At 35.0% G+C, this 23582-nt stretch overlaps 1 protein-coding gene across 9 annotated transcripts in view; it reads left to right on the forward strand.

Moving 5' to 3' along the window:
- The window catches only part of LOC137032574 (uncharacterized), a 170061-nt gene that overhangs the window by 73662 nt on the left and 72817 nt on the right, over positions 1 to 23582 (forward strand). Inside the window, exon 1 of one of the 9 annotated variants that reach the window (XR_010896720.1) lies at positions 17995 to 18239. The exons of the other annotated variants lie outside the window; for them this stretch is intronic. The gene's annotated coding sequence lies outside the window, so the exon portion shown is untranslated. Of the gene's footprint in view, positions 1 to 17994; positions 18240 to 23582 lie in introns of those variants that run through there. 9 annotated transcript variants of the gene reach the window in all.

The raw sequence follows: 23582 nt of genomic DNA on the forward strand, positions 1-23582 counted from the left end.
CATGAAATCACGAAATTCAAACAGAAAATGCCGTTTTGACGCGCTTTGATATGGACAGATCTCAGGCGCGTTCAATCGGCTGCGCGAAGCGCAAGTGAACGTGATCATCTCTTCCTCTTTAATATTAGTTACAGAATAAACATGAATGAACATTCAAAGGTATATTGAAAGATACAGTAACCTACAACTTACTGAAACGGTCATACCTCTTGTATTCGCTCAATCAAGTGTTTCAATGGCGGAAAGAAGTCAATAAAACAGCTTGTAAACAGTCATGTACCTCAGAAAAGCCATTCAGTGTCCACAGCTTGTTAGTTCGCCAGAGAAATTAACTCTTTCCCTTAAAAATATGCACTCTAGCCTAATAGCCTATATATTCATTAGGCTATATTTTTCTTAACCTGTTGGTGATGTCTTAATTATTTAATGTATGTTTAAATAAATATGTCGTGAAAATGACAGCCACTCTAGAAACTATTATATTTCAACAACGAATTGGAGTAAAAACATAATTTTATAATTTAGAAGTTAATGCAAACACTATATGTGCACCTTACATGTTTGCATACAATGTGTTATTTGAGTGTTTATTATAGCCTACTAAAATTAAATAGCAATTGAATTTAGGCTAGTTTGGGCTCTGTTGTTAACCTTTAATATAGTAATGTGCAAGTAGCGTTCCATAGTTTACAGCATTAGCAGATATAATTGTTTTTATCCTTAATAAACTTTTAGTTATAATTTATTTAATAGACACCATTTGTTTAGTAAACTACTGTTTAATAAAAAAAAAAAAAAAAAACGAATCCGATTACCGAACCGTGACTTCAGAACCGATGTAGCCTACGTTCCGAACCGTGAGGTTTTTGTTTGTACCGTTACACCCCTAGTTTCTACCATACGGTGACCGGGAGGGGACATGTTCGGCTCACTTAGTTTTTGTCGTGACCATAGCAACCTGAATTATCAGAAATGAATAGGCCTATAATAAAAAATAACTAAAGAGATACGGGAAATAAATGGGGAAATAAAACAAATAGGCCTACAATGAATAATAATAATAGGCTACTAATAATATAAAATATTAATGGATGGGATAAAAATGTTTTATAATGCATATTCTTTTTAAATTTATTGGTAAACTTCATTCTGTCTAGGCACCATCGCAAACACAGAAAGAAACCCAAATAAACACGACAAACATAGCCTAGTAATTTTTTAATTCTGCGTTTTTCCTTATTCAAAAATGAATATTATTATAGTCCTATCCATTCCTGACAATTCACAGGTTGTTTATGCATTTAACTCGTGGCCATGAGAAATAGATGTCGTTCCCTCAACATAAAGAACATAACGATGTCTCTACCTCGACAAAATTATCTTGTGGCTACGACTTATTATCGCATTCACATGAATTAATATATCGTGACCACTACATATTATCACGTTCCCTCCCACGAATATCTCCTGGCCACAACAAAACTAAGTGAGCCGAACACGTCACTATTAAGGTAAGGGAAGGGCCAACAGCTTAATTATAAGATTATAAAATCCATCCACTGCGTTTTTAGTGGCTCTGATGTCGAAAGAAAATGAAAACTACTATGTTCATTATTACATCCCACAACCGGCTGTCGTTGAAACAATGGAGGATGGTTGACAGATCACCGACGGCGGGGTCTATGCCAAAATCAGACTGTCAATCAAACCACGTGGGTGGGGCTTAGCGCAATTCTACGTCACAGTGAGAGCAATCTTAGAACAGGGCGTTCTGAGACAGTGCTTATGAATTATCGAGATTGTAAAAAAACCACTGGGTGGATTTTTTTCATTCTAGGGTGGTTTTGCTCACACACTGCCAACACACATTTATGGTCAAACACCATGTAAAAGTGAATTTTGCATAATAGGTGCCCTTTAAAATATAAAGTACAATATAAAATATGTACTTACAAAATAAATGCATTGTATCAAATTATTGATTTAAATGTTATTACATAGTAGTTAAAGACAACCATGCAACCATGAAGAAAACAATGGCCTCAAAAACTATTCAGACACTTTTGGAAAGTTAAGGCATAATTGCATCACTTTAGAGCACCATCTGCAAAGAAAGAATGACAGAGTTTTTCACAGAACTAACAATGAATATGGCCTAATTTTGGGGTGATCTACTTCTTAGATTGTGACTTTGGAAAAAAAAAACCTAGGGGAAAAAATAGAAAAAACAGTAGCAAATGTTAGTCACTATTATAGAAATAACCAGACAAATGTTACACATTCTAAACAAAATATTACTGGTATGCTTTTTATTGCTTATTGTGTAACATAACATGGGAGGCACCTCAATATTATAATCTTGATATAGTAATATCATTAATATGTACAGTAGATCCCACTATACCAAAAACAGCAATACTGAACACACAAATTTATAACAGGGACTTACTTTCATAGATGTTTTTTCCCAAAAAAATCCAAATGGTAACAGACAGGATGGCAACAGATACAATCACACTCGCCACAATTACAGCAGTTAGCCAGTTAGGAGAATTTGCTGAAACAAACATGACAAGAGAGAGGTGTGCATGGTAATGTATGATAAAAAAACTCAATTAATGCTGAAGTTCATAACTAATTTAGGTTGCACTTTATTTTACAGTATGTGTACTTACAGTGTACTTGCCTATTAAAATACTCAGTAATACAAGGTAACTACAGGGGTTAAGTTTAGGTTTAGGTGTAGGTTATGGGTTAGTACCTATAGTTATTACCCAGTTATTATAATTTCTGTAATACATAGTATGTACATGGGAAACAGGACTGTAAAATAAAGTGCTACCCTAATTTAAGATGTGGTTACTTACCATCCTCTTTGTCTTCTGAAAGTGTGCCATTTCCTGGGAGGGAGTCACGTGTAGCTTGTTGTTTAACTTTAAACACACACACACAAATTCACACTGAATCCATGCTAAAAATCTATAGGAACTATTACAATTTATTATCATTGCATGATGCATCTTCTCCATATAATGAATGTGAGTGGTTACAAAGATCGTCATTCTGCCTAAAATCTCCTTTCATATTCTACTAAAGAAAAAAAAATCATCCTTTTCAGAAACAACATGAGGGTAAGTAAATGATGACTCTGTTATAAGTGAACTAATTTGGGTGAACTAATGCTATAATAAACAATAGATTAGAGCATTTATGGTGTTAGGATTCATGGTGCTTACCTGTATAATTGATAATACAATGAAACTGTAACAGAACAAAAATAATATCATTAGAACCTCATCTGTCCATTCAAACTGATAATGGAGCTCATGCAATGCATTTATTAATCCAGCAGTTATTATCTAACCATGTGTAATACACAGGCAGATAGTTGCAAATACCTGAATGTTGTCACAGTGAAGTTGCCATTGAAGGTTTGCACAGGTGCTCACTGTCAGGTTCTCAGGAGTCACAGCCACAACAGATCCTGACTTCTCCCCATCGACAGTTGAGTCAGCAATAAATGTTCCATTCTATGGACAGAAGAAAACTGAATAATTACAACAACAACAACAAAATCATAATTCTATTTGTAATATTGTAATTTGTCTATTAAATGAAACCTAAAACAAAAAGGCTGGCCCACCATAAGATACCATCCATGTTCACAATGGCGATCTCTCAGGTAAACTGTCAAGTTTTGAGGCACTTGGTATGCGAATCCCTTAGAGGTAACCAAGTTCTCACATAGTAGCATTTCCTGAGTTGTGGGAAAAATGCAAAACACAAATCCATATAAACTGTAAAACTGTGTGCACGCACATTTTAAATCACGGGTTTTTTTATATTATTCATTGTCCATTACCAAATCACGTATGGGCTTGGAAAGTTCGACGTGGAAAATTTTAAATCAACAATAGTAAAATGCAATCCTGGCATCTCCATCTTCGCAGTAGCTGTTTGACATTTACAGTGGCCCTAGCTGAACAGCATGTGAGTTTTTGTGATTTAGGCTCATGAATATTTAATGAGGTATGCACAGAACAAATAACTTGTTTAAATATGGATATTTTTAACACAAATGCATCGCTTTGCTTCAGAAGGCCTTCATTAACCCTCCGGAGCCGTGTGGAGTACGTTTAAGATGGATGGATGTGGATGGATGCACTTTCTTAAGCTTCATACGTTGGTCTGGTTCACTGCCATTATAAAGCTCGAATGCGTCAGGATATTTATTAATATTTATCAGATTATGTTGATCAGAAAGAAGAAATTCATATACACCTAGGATGGCTTGAAGGTGAGTAAAGAATTTAGGACTATTGGCACAATTTTCCTATCAATTTTTATTAGCCCTATAAATCAATTCAAATAAATGATCCCTTTCCCATTTTGTATATATATATATATATATATATATATATATATATATATATATATATATATATATATATATATATATATATATTAGTGTAAATGTAATAGGACTATTTTAATTCTTTTAAACTCAATGATTGTTTGACAGAGACATGAAACCAACTGCAAAATACAAAATATTCAGCCTGGTCTCATTGTTAATACGTAGTTATTAATACGTAACTTTAAAAGACACAAAACGTACATATTTGTACGTTTTGAATAGTGCTAAAACGTACAAATACTGACGTAATTATGGCACCAAAACGTAAACATACTTACGTTTTTACTGCGAATAAAACGTAAAATATTTACGAATCTTTCATGTCATAAAAATATATGTATAAAATATATATAAATGTTCCCTTTTTAACATTTTTAGATGAATGTAATATCCCTAAACCCCACCCTACCCCGAACCTAAACCTACCCATTTTATACATAATGTTAAAAGAATAAATCATAATGGACAGAAATGTGTAGGAAAATGACAATTTTAGTAAAAATATGACATTAAAACGATATTTTGAGCCACTTATCGTACACCTACCCCTAAACCTACCCACAACAATTTCTTAAAACTACATACTATTAATAAATGAAAAACAGACAAACAAGCGTAACGTTAATCACAATCATTTATTTTTTGCAAATATGTCAAAAGTGGTAACGTTACCAAAGGTTAAAATGATGATGAGTTCCAGTCGCAGTCCTCTCTGGCTGTAATGTAATAGTTTTTATAGGGTACAGAGCAGAATACAATTTATTAATCCGTGAAATTATGAATCTGTCTTCTCTCCGTGAAGGCGCGCCGCGCACTCATTTCAAATGTCAATCCACTGAAACACGGCAAATCGCAATCTGCGACGAAGCAGGTGAGAACCAATGAGCGTTCGATATCAGTGGCGTAAACCATGTCGTAACGCTTCTCGAGGGTGGCGCAGGCGCACTGGCGCTATTTTTTAAATTTGAATCATAACGTGCGCGGGCTTTGACTGTGACGGTCGCTGTTGCTGAGAATGAAGGTGAAGATCGACAGATAAAGGGCTGAATTTGAATCTGTTCCTCACAAACATATGGATTCTAAAGATATGGAGTACAGCAAACAAATAAAATGGGTGTGATTTGTTAATTTATGTTGTGCTTTGGTGTATCTTATGGTTGTATTGTCAGTCACTGCATAGGAAAAAAATCGCACAGCAAAATATTACAAAACGATTATAGAAATGTTATTCATTTTAAGGTTTCAAAGTGTAGTCTCGTTTAACATTATGTAACGTTAATGACAATTGAAGACAACATATTTGAATCATTAAAGCCACGATTTTAATATTAATACATGGTAATTCATATACATTCATACTTTACGTTAGACGTTTTACGTTTTTTAAGCTGCTAATACGTAAGTATTTGTACGCTTTAGTGCTATAAATACGTCAGTGTTGTACGTTTTTGTGTGTATGAAAACGTTAGTAAATGTACGTGTGGTAGAACCACACTTCACGTAAAAATACACACGTATTCTCATGAGATCACGTTGAAATATTATTATTATTTATATAGCACAATACTTGTTTTAGGAAGTACACCTTCAATAGAATTAGAATATTACATACACTTACACTACTATATTTAATCATTGATTTTATATCAAGGGAAAGGACACGTTTTGTGCAACCGGTGTTAAGAGATGGATTGTGTGCTCGTCTGTGCGTGAGCCACAAGAGAACACACTGTATCCGCTCAGAAACAGCAGCAACGAACACTCAGCATGATTTCAAAATCAACACATTCTAGCGTCAGATCGCCTCTTATTAAACAACGAACGATAGTTCTGCTCTGATAGTTAACTGGAGATGTTTTATTTGTAGCTATTAGTACATCCGTGCCTAGAGATGTTTCAAAAAGTGGTGGGGATAAAATGGACCCTGGCAAAAAGGGATGGGGACTTGTCCTACCTGTCCCACCATCAAATTACGCCTGTACTCTTGGCATGTCGCTACAAAACTGCAGTCTCTTACCGTTGAGTTCTCTGGAAGCCGCACATATGGTCATCAACGTCAGTATAGAAATGATGTTTCTCATAATTGTCAGATCCATCTGATTAGCTGTTTGTTCCGCAGCTTCTTCCACCTCATCCGAGAGCGTGCTCCTGCTCCTCAATGATTCAAAGATCCGAGTCAGTAAAATGATCCGAACTTCCCATAACGGGCTTGGATGTGGGTGGAGTTGGCCCTGCCCCAAATGGCACACTTCATGTGCACTTTCGGTCTTGTGGACTTACCATGGCCGCTGCGTGCGCATGTTAAGTCCACAAGACCGTAGTGTGTCCCATTCGTCATTTAAGCTTAACGAAAGGTGCTCGTGAGCGCCCCCCTTTGCGGCTGCCATGCGCCCTCGATGCGCACTTCTGCTGAGCCCGCAAAACTGAGAGCTACGCAGAAGACTTGACCCGGCAGTCAAAGCGGCATTACGGCGTGAAAGTGTTCTTGTTAGACCAACTAATGTCTTGTTCATGCATGGCTATGACAATTTAATGAATATCTGTCTTTTTGTGTTAATCAGATTTGAATTTAAATTGATTTAAGCAATTAATGGTTTTCCAAGGTGATCATGGATCCATTGCCACCAATGCAGTTAGGAACAATCTAAGCTTGAGATGCTTTAGGGAAACATTATTCAAAGTACTACCATAATGATCACTTCAGTATTAAAAAGATACGAATTTTTGTTAGCTGGTCCTCAACCCAAGCACAAGTGCAACACTTCACCACATTGGTAACCCCCAAACCATTAACATAACAGACACTTTAAAATATCAACATAACCATTAAAAAGACAATCCATTTTCTCATCTTGCTAAAAAATGCTTAAAATAACACTTTGTTTCAACATTTACTCTCTCAGTTCAGACCCTTTGCAACGCATGATGGGAAGTAAAAGTCCTGTTTGATTAAATTATCTCCTAGTTGGGTTACTTGACTGAAACATGTCAAACAGTAATCATTTTCTATTCAATTTGACATGAATCAGTCACATTTAAACCAGAAACATGATACAATGGTGTTAAATCAAAATAAATTGTTTAAATAAAGTGAACAGCATCAAAAATTGCTTTTTAAGTGTAAATCGTGCGATTCAGCAAATCAAGGGAACAAAATAGTAAATCGTGCACACGATTTAGCAAAATGAGGCAATGAATTTAGCAACGATTTAGCAAATCGAGGGAATGAAATGATAAATTGTGTGTGCAGTGTAGCAAGTCGAGGGAATGAAATAGTAAATCTTGTGCACGATTTAGCAAATCGAGGGACTGAATTCAGAGGAAGACCATGAGGGTTTAGAGTGCCATTGAAGGATTAGTTCACTTTCAAATGAAAATTACTCCAAGCCTTACTCATCCTCAAGCCATCTTAGGTGTATATGACTTAATTCTTTCTTTTGAACACTATCTGAGAATATATTGATATATTAATATTAATAAATATCCTGACGCATCCGAGCTTTATAATGGCAGTGAACATGGTTCACGAGTATGAAGCTGAATAAAGTCAGTTACACTTTTTCTATAAGTTGAATAGGCAAGGCGTAGGGCGTAGTGTAAGCTTTTTGAACTGCAAGTGTTTTACACTTTCTTCGTACGTTGAATACGGAAGGCAGTCTAGCGGAAGCTAGATATTTTACTTCATAACTCGTTAAATATGGATTTTTTTACACAAACGTATATGTACAGTATATGTATTTATTGTCTATGTTTCTCTCCGCCATAACGGCGTAGCTCAAAGACTATAGAATAACACAAGACATGTCACTCGTATTGTTTTGAATGGGATAAAGTGTAACGCGCAATATGGCGGACTAAGTCCCGCCTTCTAAATAAGAGCCAATCGCCAACTGGTAAAGTCATCGCGTCACTGCAGCGGCCATTAGAAGCACCGGTTTCTATAGAAACAGTCAGACGCCCGCCTCCGAAATGAGCAAAGCCACTGGAAGGCAAGCCTGCAACCTTTAGCCCAAAAAAGCGTAATGGCTAAAGCTATAACGCTCCGCCCCCCCGCGGTACGCAGGGAATGAGACCAGAGGCTGTTTTTTGAATGGAAGTCAATGGAGGAGAGGCTTTACTATGCTGATTAAACAGCTTTTGTGGGGAAATAGCTAAACATTTAATTAATCCACAGCCTGTTTGCCATTCTTCAGAATGTTTTACACTAAACAATACTTTTGTTGGGAACTATATATAGATTTTAGCTCGATAAAAATGTATTTTTTAAGAGAAGGCAGACTAGGGAATGTTGCGACTGACGTCACTACCATTACACGATACACTGAGAGGTGCCACACGTGATTAAGTTAGCCGTTACGCTTTCTCTAATGGTAAGAGATACAGACCCTCTTATCTCCCCATTATATACAATCTCTGGAAATGAGGCACAAGAGCATTTAGGTCTGCGCATGCGCATTAGCTTGATCCAGCATAAAAATAGTTTTTTTTTGTCATGATTCCAGCCTTTGGAAAAAAATATGAGACAGTTGTTCATGGGTGATTTCAAATATGAAATTTAATCAAAAGCTTGGCAAACAGCTTTGGAGCTGCATGATGCAAAGTGAAGTCCCTTTAAGACAAGTCATTTCACTCAGCGGCCATCTTTGAAACGCCTCTCGGGCATCCTGGGCATCATGTCCTATCTCTTTGCATGGGGAAACATCAAATTCTCCAAAACTGTTCGCCAACCTTACGATTACATTTCATATTTGAAATCACCAATGAAATCTGACAACAGCTGTCTTATAAATGTTTTATCCAAACGCTCGAATCATGACAAAAAACTATATTTTCTAGGCTGGATCAAGCTAATGCGCATGCGCAGACCTAAATGCGCGTCACTTCTGCCATGTTTCAGAGGCGAGTCTGACTGTTTCTATAGAAACCGGTGCTTCTAACGGCTGCTGCAGTGACGCAATGACTTTACCATTCGGCGATTGGCTCTTATTTAGAAGGCGGGACTTATTCCACCATATTGCGTGTTACACTTTCTCCCATTCAAAACAATACGAGTGACACGTCTTGTGTTATTCTATAGACCTTATTTTCCAGAGAAACAAGCGCGCCGCCATCTTTAGAATATTGTCTTTGAACTTCCGGTTTTGCGGTAGCCCTGTATATTTCTATGGAAATAAGAATAAGAATAATTAACTGGTGAAGTGGATTTACCTGTTGTAGAGTCAATGAAAGTTATCACGAGCATTGCTATGTTTAAAGCAGATGTCTTAACAAATGTCAGTAGACCGGGAAGATTTTAAAATGAGCAGTTCATTCATAAATACAAGATCGCTGTGGAAATACAAGCCGGAAGTCAAAAAACAACGAGCGCAGTGCTGAAAATGGGCGGGGCTACATAAGGTCTATAGTCTTTGATGATGCCCAGGATGCCCCAGAGGCGTTTCAAAGATGGCCGCCGAGTGAAATGACTTGTCTTAAAGGGACTTTGGCGTAGCTTCCATGCGCTGTTGTCACCACGTTGACGTGTCACGCATTCTGCTGCTAAGCAACACACTTCCACCCTTGCATTAATTTTAATTCTAATCTAATTTAAATAAGTTATGCATTCAGAGAGTACTGACTGACTAGATTATTTATTTATTTATTTATTTTGCCTTATATCTTTATTTGTAGCCCAGTTCCCAATTTTTAGAATTTGTGCAGGTTATGTTCCAGGATTAGTTTACTACAGAACTAGGCTTCAGAGATATTCTTCTTCAACGTTTTATGGTGGTTGGTGTTTTGGTGCATATTCTGCCACATGCTCAACTGTTTCAGGAAGATCACATCTGATAATACATCTGGTTTCATATTTTTTTCCCAAGTGACTGGTTAAATGCAGAGTGTCAAATTCTCCAAGTGGTGCTCACTGCAGAGCCAAATGAGAGTCCTTCTCCACCTCTCAGTCTGGACATCATGGGTTGAGCTTGAACTAGTCCAGCTCCACCTCTGTGGATCTAATGTGTGGAGGGATAGAGTTATAGGCTTAGGGTGTGGTTGGACCGAGTCCAGAGAGGGGAAGCTAGACTTCACGATCCACCCATTGAAGAGCCAATAATCTTACAAGCATTTCTGTTGTAAAGGCTGATATATGATTAGACACATTCTGTACCTAAAACTTGGTATATAAATTATAATTATAAAGCATTATTTTAATATATAGACCAATGTTTATTTTATCACAAAAATCTTAAAACCAAGATTTTCTCACCTCAAATATTACCAATAAAAAAAAACAAAAGAATCAGGATGCTTCCTTGAGCAGATTATAGAGCAGTCATCTACATCACCTGCGCAAACGCTACACTGACACACCCTCCTACACTCAAAAAAATAACTTGTTGGTCTAACTTAATTCAATTATGACAGCTATTTCCACACAGTTGAACTGATTTATTTGAACTTAAGCTAGGTTAGTTGTACTGATGAGTAAAATTCATCCTAACTGAACGAGATCACACCAGTTTCATTTGACGTATTCTGTGAATGTTTCCTGAACATAATTCACTCTTGTTGATCCAAACAGTGCTATTGCAATTCAGACTGGTGCCCTTGTGCAGAGTTGCTTAAGTTTTCTGCTAAATATTTGTAGCATGCAAGTAATGATCAGGTAAAGAACTTCTCATCACTGGCTTTAGCACAGTTAAAGCTTGTTGAGAACAACATAGATTTATTTCATGTAGCCACCCATAGCCTAACCGCAAGGTCTACACTTCAGCATAATGGTAACCTCATAAAAATCGACATAACAAACTCTTTTAAATGTCAAATATAACTGAACATCAAACTTTAAAAGGTATTTCCCTTTCCTAAAAAACACATTAAACAGCACTTAATTTCAACATTTACTGTCCCGATCTATCCCTACGCAAAGCATGCTGGGAACTAGAAATACTCTGCCCAGTTTCAATCAATGCAACATAAATGATTTATGTAGTCTCAACACAAATGGTTTAGGTTAACCTAACATTTTGCCAATGTAATTTAATTTAACATAATACAATTGAGTGCAAATGCCAATTAAGTAAAAAAACTAAAGATTTGTGTTGGTTCAGCTTATTTTATTTAAATAAACTGAGCAAGCAGCTAGAATCTTTTTTTTTTTGAGTGTAGACAACGCATGATGCCAAAGGAAAGGTGTCTTAAAATTATACGATAAATTAGGTGCCAGGTACATACACAAGCTCTAACAAGAATAAGCCACACTGGTCCAACATGGAATGCATAATAGATTTTTAGCAGGGTGTTTATGTCAATTTCAAGAACTGCTCTTAAATCTTAAAAGCACTTATTCACACACACACACACACACACACACAATTCCAAGCTATGACATTACAGTTTGGACCTGTTTACGAGAGAGATTTAGAGACTTGACACTTAAGAACCATTCACAAAGTTTTAATGGGAGTTTTTAAAATAACCCAAGACACTAAGACTAAATGAGAGTTACAGAAAAAATATGACAATCCACAAAAGTGGAATTGTGGAAATCCCAGAACTACAGTAGAAGTAATTTACAGTCCTTTAATTTTATTGGTCAATCAGTAATCCAACAGTGATTATATGCAACGCTATCTCACGACCAATTCGTACTTATTCTACGAGGTGGCTATTTCGTATAAATTCATACGACCTCACTCGTGCGAATTCGTACGATTTGTCTAAACCCCAGTGACGGTTAGGTTTAGGGGCGGGGTTTGGGGTAGGTCATTCGTATGAATTCATACGAATTTGTCAACTCGTAAAATACATACGATTTAGCAAAAAACGTATGAATTAGTACGAGTGAGGTCGTATGAATTCATACGATTTAGCCACCTCGTAAAATACGTACGAATTGCCGTGAGATCGGGTTGTTATATGTAGTAAAACAGCACTGTGCCATTTCACTGTTTGTATCAGTTGGCATGTCTTCTCTTATGGTATCGGTCTACTCCTCAGTTTTTGCCAACACCAAAAGCATGACATTGTGATTTTGGTTTTATACATTTCAATTAACAAATTAACTTTAAGTAACTTGAATAATTGGATGAATTAATTAATGATTCAGTAACTCAGAAATTCAATAATAAAAAAAAATAAATCTATGAAAAATCCTTTACAAAAAAATGGAACATGCAAACAGAGACAAAGCAGAGTGATACAAACAGTTAAAAGTCCCAGTATTGTTGGATTATAATATAATATAATATAATATAATATAATATAATATAATATAATATAATATAATATAATATAATATAATATAATATCTGTCATGACAACTCTCGGGATATTGGTATGATAATTGAGATTGGCATGGTAATGGTAATGGTAATGGTCTTGGCGAATTAGATCTGCTATGCTGCTGTTGCCAATACATTCACAGACATTGCTCTGAGTATGTAAGACATGCTGCTGCTTCTGCTGGCACATGAAACATACATGAATTAACCCCCGTAGCAGATCTATAAAGGTGGAGCTGGGAAAGGAGGAGGGTTCTGAAGGTGCACTGCAGACTGCTAACAGCAAACGATGCCAAATATTTGAACGTTTGGTCAGCAAGCTCATTGGCCTCTGATGCAACAGCAACCAATCAGCTGTGCTGTGTAGATAATGATGTGATCACTACCAAATGAGTTAAAGACCCATCAGCCTGCATCGTCAGAGTTTCAAGACAGAACTAGGTAAATAATATAATATAATATAATATAATATAATATAATATAATATAATATAATATAATATAATATAATATAATATAATATAATATAATATAATAAATGTTATGTTATGACTCCACGCCATGTGTTGTTTGTTGGGCAAGTACAGATGCCTCCTTAGGTTAATTCTCCTTCAGCATGGTTTTGTTCATCAACTGGTTCGCTAGGAGGAGCATATGTCGCCGTGCTAGAAAATTAAATAAGGTCTTTTTATTGTGTTTAGTTAATAAACAGATATTTTATAGCTGTATAGTGTTTTACTTTAATGTGTTAAGTACCTGTTTGTCCTGCAGATGAAGAAAGCCAAATGCATTATGACAAAACTGACAGCAACAGCAATGGCACAATCTGTAGAGAAGAAAAGTTCACCAAAATATCCATTTACAACAAACAATGCAGGTGTCATGACACTTGCTTTAAGAACACTTTACAATAAGGTTCATTAGTTAACATTATTTAACTACATTAGTTAACATGAACTAATTATGAACTGCACTTATACAGCATTTATTAATCTTTGTTAATGTTAATTTCAACATTTACTAATACATTATTAAAATCTTGTTAACATTAGTTAATGCACTTTGAACTAAAATGAACAAACAATGAACATATTGAATGTATTTTCATGAACTAACATTAACAAAAATTAGTAAATACAGTAACAAATGTATTGCTCATGGTTAGTTCATGTTAGTTAATACTTTAACTAATGTTTAACTAATAAACCTTATTGTAAAGTGTTACCGATAAATGCTTTATGAAAACTCAATTGATAGCCTATTAAGTACAAGGTACACAAGTCTTCTAATGGTCACAGGGCAATAACTGTAATAATTATCTGATAGATAGATAGATAGATAGATAGATAGATAGATAGATAGATAGATAGATAGATAGATAGATAGATAGATAGATAGATAGATAGATAGATAGATAGATAGATAGAGATAGACAGACAGACAGACAGACAGACAGATAGATAGACAGATAGATAGATAGATAGATAGATAGATAGATAGATAGATAGATAGATAGATAGATAGATAGATAGATAGATAGATAGATAGATAGATAGATAAAATTCTTTTTTATTTTTTTCTCTCTTAATACTTTTTTTTTCTTTCAGTTTATCATCTATTTTAACCAAAGAGACATTGGTAAACTTTATTGTGCTTTATTATGAATGTTTTAAAGACTTTACTCACAGTGTTGTTTCTTTGATGAACCGGAGGACGATATTTCTGTAAATGCAATTATATTACAAAAAGTAAGTACATGGATTTAAAAAAGCTCTCTATTGCCCAGTTTCACAGGCAAGGTTTAAGCCTAAAATGCATGTTTGAACTGTTTTAACTGAAAGCAACTTGCACTGACATGTCTTAACCCTTAAACAGGCAAGAGTGGAAAATGATAAGCAAAAAATATTTTCATGATATTTTTTATATCATCTGAGCTTAAGTAAAACATATCCAAAAGAATTTTTGAAATATTTAATATATTTTGGATTTTATGAGTTGTGACTCCCAGGTCACGTTGCCTGATTAGGGTATAAAAAAAGGACAAAGTCATTAATCTGTTAACTGTTACTGGCCTACTTGCCACTGCATGCTTAAAACAATTATATCCTATACTTTACCTGATGTAATGTTGACAAATTATATATCATTCAAAAGCTTACAAACTCAAGATTCAGCCTGTGAAAACCATCATAAAAATGGTACTTTAATTTCTTTTAGCAAGCTCCTCACCTAGTGGGTGGTGTCAGGTTTTGTATTACACAATTTATTTGAACTACTTTATAAAAAAAAAAAATTCTAATCTTGACAAAACACATATCATTGGAAAGTTCTGAGTCTCACGGTCCCATCTGCCAACTGTTTTTTGATATTGAGACTGAAATGTATAAATTTGATACAGGAGAATGCATTAAAAAAACACCCAGTGGCTATTTTTGGTACAACGCCTAAAAATCTAATGGGAAGTTACATTTTGTGATATTAAATTAAAATTTAGAACACAAATTGGTTAGACATATGACTTTGATTTGATAGTAATTTTAGAGTAAAAATTATTTAGTAAAATATACATTTTATATAAAATATTTACAGTACAGTCCAAAAGTTTGGAACCACTAAGATTTTTAATGTTTTTAAATGTTTTCGTCTGCTCACCAAGGCTACATTTATTTAATTAAAAACAGTAATATTGTGAAATATTATTACAATTTAAAATAACTGTGTACTATTTAAATATATTTGACAAAGTAATTTATTCCTGTGATGCAAAGCTGAATTTTCAGCATCGTTACTCCAGTCTTCAGTGTCACATGATCCTTCAGAAATCATTCTAATATGATGATTTGATGCTCAATAAACATTTATGATTATTTTCAATGTTGAAAACAGTTGTGTACTTTTTTTTTCAGGATTCTTTGAATAGAAAGTTCAAAAGAACAGCATTTATCTGAAATACAAAGCTTCTGTAGCATTATACACTACAGTTCAAAAGTTTGGGGTCAGTAAGAATTTTTATTTTTATTTTTTTGAAAATAAATTAAAGAAATTAATACTTTTATTCAGCAAGGATGCATTAAATCAATCAAAAGTGGCAGTAAAGACATTTATAATGTTACAAAAGATTAGATTTCAGATAAACACTGTTCTTTTCAACTTTCTATTCATCAAATAATCCTGAAAAAAAATATTGCACACAAATATTTTGTACAATTGTACACATTAAATGTTTCTTGAGCAGCAAATCAGCATATTAGAATGATTTCTGAAGGATCATGTGACACTGAAGACTGGAGTAATGATGCTGAAAATTCAGCTTTGCATCACAGGAATAAATTACTTTGTCAAATATATTCAAATAGAAAACAGTTATTTTAAATTGTGATAATATTTCACAATATTACTGTTTTTTACTGTATTTTTAATTAAATAAATGTAGCCTTGGTGAGCGGACGAAACTTCTTTTAAAAACATTAAAAATCTTAGTGGTTCCAAACTTTTGGACTGGACTGTAGAGTACATTTGATTTACAGTAAATATAATCATTTTTTGAAGTTACTTTTTCTTTTTTTAAAAAAAAACAAGACCAAACTTATGTCTAAAACATTCTTAAATTACAACCATTTAAATTTAGTGTAGTGTTACGTATATTCTCAAAAAAGGGAGCAACAGTTTTTTTAATATGGTTACCTTAGACTTTTCCACTCTTAGGGTTAATCCCTTTTTTATACCCTAAACAGGCAACGTGACTCAGGAGTCACATACATTTCAAAACGTGCTAAATAACAACATAAACAACATATGACAATTTTTTTTTCTTCAGCACCCTAAGACAATGTTCAGAATTAATGTTAGCAGTAATATAATTTTTTTTCCAAAAGAAAAGTAAGTTTAATATATAATTATCTACTTCAAAATCTGAATGTTCTCCACCACTGGCAGCCATGTTGGATTTAGATCAGGCTTACTAATAGATCACTGAAAACTTGAAGCAAATCATGTGACCAGCATACTTGAGACAGACCAGGCATTGATAAATGATAAAAGGATTTAATAAAAAAATTGTTCTTATGCCCCAAAAAAGACAATAAAAACTATGTGACTTGTGAGTCACGTTGCCTGATTTATTGTTAAAATATGTTAAAGCCATTGTTTTGTCTCAAGATGCACACCAGTGATGTTTGTTTTGTCTCAAGATGCATACCAGTGATGTTTTTACAAGGCACATTTATAAAAGCTACTTAAATGTCCTAATTTAACTAGGCCAGGCTTAATCTAAAACCTGTCTGTGAAACCAAGGCTTATGTGTTCTACCCCAATGCTTGACTAAACCTTCATTCTTATCCCAGTCATTTTTAAAGTGTTGCAAAAGCAACAGGATTTATGAGACAAGGACAGCTGCAGGTCGGAGGAATAGGCGTGCTTAAAGGAGGTGTGCCGAAAGGTGAATTGCTACAATGGAAACTCACCCCTAACCCTACCCCACACCCTGACAGACAGACCTTTCTCCACGTCCCACACTTTTGGCATGCCCCAACCTTTTGTCACTCCCATTGCTCCAACCTGCAGATACCAACACTTAGGATTTATTAGTAACTTGATTTACCTCTAGATGGCAGAGTGCTAAAAACTGGATTGTCCGTAGTGTTGGTGCCTGATACAAAACAAAGAATTATATGCCATTTGTTATCTTCTAATATTATTGTTGTATCGCCTCTGTTAATGTGAAGAACAAAAGGCAAAGAGATACAAAAAAAAAAAAAAAAAGAAAAGAAAAACTCACAAGAACATGTGAGGTCCCTGGTGTATTTCTACAAGAGAATCAAAAAGCATTTTATTTGTAAATAAATATAATCCTCTAAATAAAGTCTAGTAAACTTTTCTGAACAAAGAAATTATTAAACTGAACTCACAGGACAAGTGACATGGAATCTGACTGAAACTGGACAGTAAATCACACTGATTCCATGACGAGTTACATTCTTGAAGGGATGAGAAAAGTGTGCAGAATTTCCATCCAAGATTGCTGTGAAGGACTGCTAGGGGAGAATTGTGAGACACAAAACATGTGATGCTGGAACTTGTGTGTGTATTTTTTATATATATATATATATATATATATATATATATATATATATATATATATATATATATATATATATATATATATATATCACACCATTTTGCTTCGCACTTAAAAAATATATATATATCTAGCTTCCACCAGACCGCCTTCTGTACGGCTGCGCCTTCCCTATTCATATTGCGGAACTGACGCAACACCAGTTCTGTAATTTGAATGGAAGGCGGTCTACGGAAGCGGTATTTTACTTCACTGATATATTTATTTTACACAAACGCATCGCTTCGCTTCAGAAGGCCTTTATTAACCCTCCGGAGTCGTGTGGAATATGTTTATGTTGGATGGAGACACTTTCTTCAGCTCATTCTCGTTTGGTAACGCATACTGCCATTATAAAGCTCGGATGCTTCAGGATATTTATTAATATTTCTACGATTGTGTTCGTCAGAAAGAAAAAAAACATATAAACCTATGGCTTGAGGGTGAGTAAAGCTTGGGGTAATTTTTATTTTAAAGTAGCCTAATTCTTTAATAGGCATATAAGTCATTGATTCAGTGGCTCATCTAACAAACTAATTAAAAGCAAGCACTGACACCGCAAGGCAAACTGCTCCTTATCTCGGCGTTGTATAGCGTATTTTGTGAATCAGAAGCTGTTCTTTGCAGTCCATTACGTTACCTGGCGTACGCTTAGATCGGTCGATCAGTATGTAATTTCAACTGAAGAAGGCTAAACATTATATATATATATATATATATATATATATATATATATATATATATATATATATATATATATATATATATATATATATATATGCCCCCGGTTTGAATGGACATGATGCCTCTCACCAGCACGAAACTTAATTAATAGACCAAATCACATACCTGATCAGTGACAAAAGAAGAAAAAGCACAGACAAAACTTAGAACATATTTACAATAATAGGGTAAAACTGGATATTCAACAGAAAACTGTTCCCCTTCAACAAAACGTAAAGGCCTAATCTAGCCTATTTGTTTTAAAATATATGCGAGAGATAAGTCTACAACAATTAAAAAATATATTTGATTTATTACCTCCAAGTCGATCTTTTTTCAATGCCCCTATATCTTGCAGCGCAATAGCGACAAACAGGTGTTAGGAAAACACTATGAAGTTGCCATAGCTTTTTTGGGTTGGGAGAAAAAAAAAAGCCACAAAGTTCCTTTTTGCCCCGTTTTAAGTGGTTACATTTATTTTCTTAATAAATAATTTAATACATTCAAGGGTAAACAAAAAAAAAGTAAATTGTAAAAAGGCGTGTCATAGGAGGAAAACGTCTGTACTTACATCAACCGTCCATTCTGCATCACATCCATCCGTTTGCACGTTCTCGTCCACATCTGGGGGCAGTTTAAAGTCATAGGAGAGATCTTCTCTCTGAATTCCAACACACTGATAATCTGCTGAGATAAATTCGTCAAATTAACTATAGCTCCACGTTTTCGACCATATAATAATAATAATATAGACCTTTATGTGGCCAAATTAGGCTACTGGTTGAGATTAGCGTTTGAATGCACTGTTATTTACCACAGATGAACAAGTTCTTTTCACAAAGTTTAAAGTGCTTTTTAATAGCCTAGTAAAAAGCATCGGTTTGCAAAAGAACGATTGGGTTCTAGCAAAGTCCCTTTAAGACCTTCCCTTTCTTCCTTTAAGTGTTACTCTATAGTCTTTGGTTCTACTCAGTGTCATCAAGGTCTGTCATGAAAGTGAAAAACAAAAAGCATTGTAGGATGTCTTGAAAAGGATTTAAAATGGCAATTAGTCATCTTACCTTCGAGCGACTTTTCCTCGATAAGAGAAAACAATAACAAAATAATGAATGGAGCTGTCTGGGCAAACATATTTGCATTCTACGAGAGCCATGCAATAAACCATTTCCTATAATCTCGGGCTTTCCTTTATAGCCGCGCCCACGCAAGCAAGAGTATCGTAGGCTCGTGAATCATGAATAGAGGTAACGTTAGAATTCAAATGACCACATAATTTGCATACTAACGTTACCTCTATTCGTGATTCACACAATTCGCACAATAGTTATTAGCCTAATTTTTATACAGGCAATCTGACTTTTCCATACGGCTATAACATAAAACATTATCATGCAAAAACATTTCTACAGCGATTTCTATGGAGATTGTACAGTGAAACAATTAGATCTTTTTATTTTGTAAATAAACAGAAATCCATCTCTACCACTGCACAGCAGTACTTTATCACCATTTTTTAAATAAAGTTTCATCATAATCATTTTATGTCATGTGAGAACAATTGCAACAGTTCATATTTTCTTTCAGATTATGTAACTGCTGTAATAAAGCCTGTATCATAGATTATTACTTGTCATTCTGTTTTGATTTCGTATATGTTTGTTGAATCTAAATGTAATTTGAAGTAATACAACCATATTAATTTGTGGTACTTGAACCACGGTTTGAAAAAAAAAAAAAAAAAAAAAACATGGTTACTACAGTCATGGTTATTAGTTTTACTGTAGTACAGTAGCCTGTTACTGTAGTAGAACCATGGTATCAAAACCATGTTTTGTTTTTTTTTTAAACCATGGATCGCACCAAAAAACACGGTTACTACAGTCTTGGTTTACAAGAGTTTTACTGTATAGGCCTAGTATTACTACAATATAACCGTAGTAAATCCATGGTATCTGAACCATGTTTTTTTTAAACCACAAAAATCACGGCTACTACAGTCATGTAAACCATGGTTAATTTTCGTAAGGGTAGATGCACAGAATGCGGGAAAACCATTAAAGACACCTGAATGTCAACATCAAATTTTATGAGACATCGCATCCACAAAGTTTAGTCACATTACCTCACACAGCTAGCTAATATACTGTGGTGTCGCTGCATGGCTCATTTGGATTTCCAGCCTGTTAAAATTATGAACAAAAAAAAATTTAGACTTTAAACCTAGCGCTATGTTTTATCAATCTTTTCGTATTATATGCAGCTTTACTCTTTATGTATTATTTATTATTATTTAATGTGTGTCCAAGAGAGAGAAAGATGTTAATCTATTTATTACTTAAAGCTCATATTTTAATGTATTGCAATCAGCATGCGTATAGTTTTCTGTTGACTTACACCAAAGTCCCTTTAAGATAAGTCATTTCACTCGGCGCCATCGAAACGCCTCTCGGGCATCCTGGGCATCATGCAATCTCTTTGAATGGGGAAACATCAAATTCTGTTCGCCAACCTTACGATTAAATTTCATATTTGAAATCACCAATGAAATCTAACAACAACCGGCTCATAAATTTAGTTTCTAAACGTTCGAATCATGACAAAAAAAAACTGTATTTTTCAGGCTGGATCAAGCTAATGCGCATGTGCAGACCTAAATGCGTGTCTCTTTGGAGGCGAGCTTCTGACTGTTTCTATAGAAACCGGTAATAGAGTGCCTCAGGGATGACGCATTTTTGTAGGCAAAACCCGGAAGCGAGTTAGCATTTTTGGACTTCCGGTTCCAACGCCTTAAAGTCTATGGGTTTTTTGAATGGGTTTTTGCTAAATCGCCTGAAATAAGGTCTGTGGTTAACAAAGCCTCTAAATACTTTCACGTTTTGATTTATGATATAAAACACACCAGTTATAACCCACTTGTGATTTTTTTAAACTTTTACCGTGTCTTAAAATCGGCGGTTGCTAACAAATTGCTAAAAGGGACTCCTTCCTTTGGCGGGGACTTTAGACGTCATCATTAAAAACGGGACATTTGGACAGCATTTCTCATGAAAAAGTGGATAAGTATTCATACACAGCACATATCATAATCAGCGAGCATGTTTGTAAATAAAGTTGTTTTCTAAATAAAGTTTGAGGAAGCTTGGTGGTGACAACGTTGATCCGCGACCATGGTGTGCTGTAGTCCGTTTATAGCCTACTGTTAGCCTTTTATATCTGACGACTTTATTTAGGCTTCAAAATCTATAAATGTTGTGTTCACTTGTAAAGATTATCTTGATAGACAAAACGTGTAAGTGTCATAACCCTTTGTTAAACACAGAGCTTATTTTCTGCTATTTTCCAAAAGTCTATGGGAAAAATGCATAGGCTTTCAACCGAGGGACGTGCGCCGCTAACTTCCGGGTTGGCCCACAAAAACGCGTCATCCCTGGGGCACTCTATTCTAACGGCCGCTGAAGTGACGCGATGACTTTACCAATCGGTGATTGGCTCTTATTTAGAAGGCGGGACTTATTCCGCCATATTGCGCGTTACACTTTCTCCCATTCAAAACAATACGAGTGACGCGTCTTGTGTTATTCTATAGTCTTTGCTTGTACATTCCGAGGTTTGATATTTTCTGATAACTCACTGGCGCCATCTTGCGTTCGTTTAGCGACTGTATTGAAAATGACTACTCGTGTTGCAAGGACGATTGTTTTGTACATTGTAATGGATTATAAAGTAACAAGCTGGATGTACATTATCCCTTGCACCATAAGACCTTAATTTCTAACAAAACCGATGACAGAAAGTTCATATTATTTTGTCTATATAATAAACTAAGAAATACAAACTTATAAGCATCTATGTCTAATTTTTTTTTGTTGTTAAAAAAATGGAAAAATCCACAACACATTTGTCATGGTGATCATTATTATGTCATACTGTTTGGTCACGTTATGTGTGTGTGTGAGTGTGTGTGTGTGTGTGTGTGTGTGTGTGTGTCTTCAAAGATAACCGGAAAGTACCTTCCACTGGGCTCGGGGGAGGTAACCAAACAGAGAGAAGGTTTAGAGTTTAGCTCCAACCCTGATCAAACTTGCATACCTGCAACTTTCTAGTAATCCTGAAGACCTTGATTAGATTGTTCAGGTATGATTGGGTTAGAGCTAAACTTTGGAGGATAGAATTGCCCACCCCTGTCTAATAGGGATTCATGTGATCACCACCAAACTTGGTGATGCCAAGAAGATAGTGATTATGCTAAATTGCAAACAAATTTTGATGTCTTAAATGGTTTATCTGTGGCGTGGCAATAAATATATGGCAAAAATGTTGAAGGTGGCTGATCACATGTATGGCTGATATAATATGGCTGATCTTTTGGCCTATACAGGCAAACTGAATCTGTATGATGTGCCAGACACTGGTTGTCCAGTACATTTCACACAGCAGGGGTTCAAAAAAATGCAGTTGTGAGTCCTGAAAAGTACAGATGTGAGTATTCACAACCGCATTCTTCTACTGTGTGAACATGGCCTAAATGTCACCACAGAAAGCTTTAAAATGAATAGATCACACAAAAATGAAAATTATGTCATCATTAACTCACCCTCATGTCATTCCTAAACATTATGACTTTCTTTCTAGGGCTCCAATGTTGTTTAATTCTCAGAACTTGCGTCAAATGGCTTCTGTTGTGTTCTGCAGAAGAAAGAAATGCATTTAGGTTTGGAACAACATTATGAGTAAATGATGACAGAATATTTGGGTGGACCATGCATTTAAGCACTTAATGTTTACAGAATAGCTGTGAAAAACTTTTTTTTTTTTTTTTTTTGCTTTTTCTTGCAACTTTGAGTGAAGGTCAATCAGGTGATCAAAAGTGATAATAATATTTGTTTGTTGTGAAAAAGTAAACTATTGTCATGAGGCTATAGTAATTCTATTTCCTTTTAGCTAAAGTCTCTGGATGAACCAGAACATATATGTGTGGATTGTGAACAATTGTATTAAACATAAACAAGCTTGTATTGAAGTTTGTATTAAAACATAAACATTCACTTCTCCTTCACTGTAGG

Source organism: Chanodichthys erythropterus, chromosome 2 (assembly GCF_024489055.1).
Source record: "Chanodichthys erythropterus isolate Z2021 chromosome 2, ASM2448905v1, whole genome shotgun sequence".
NCBI classification, from domain to species: domain Eukaryota; kingdom Metazoa; phylum Chordata; class Actinopteri; order Cypriniformes; family Xenocyprididae; genus Chanodichthys; species Chanodichthys erythropterus.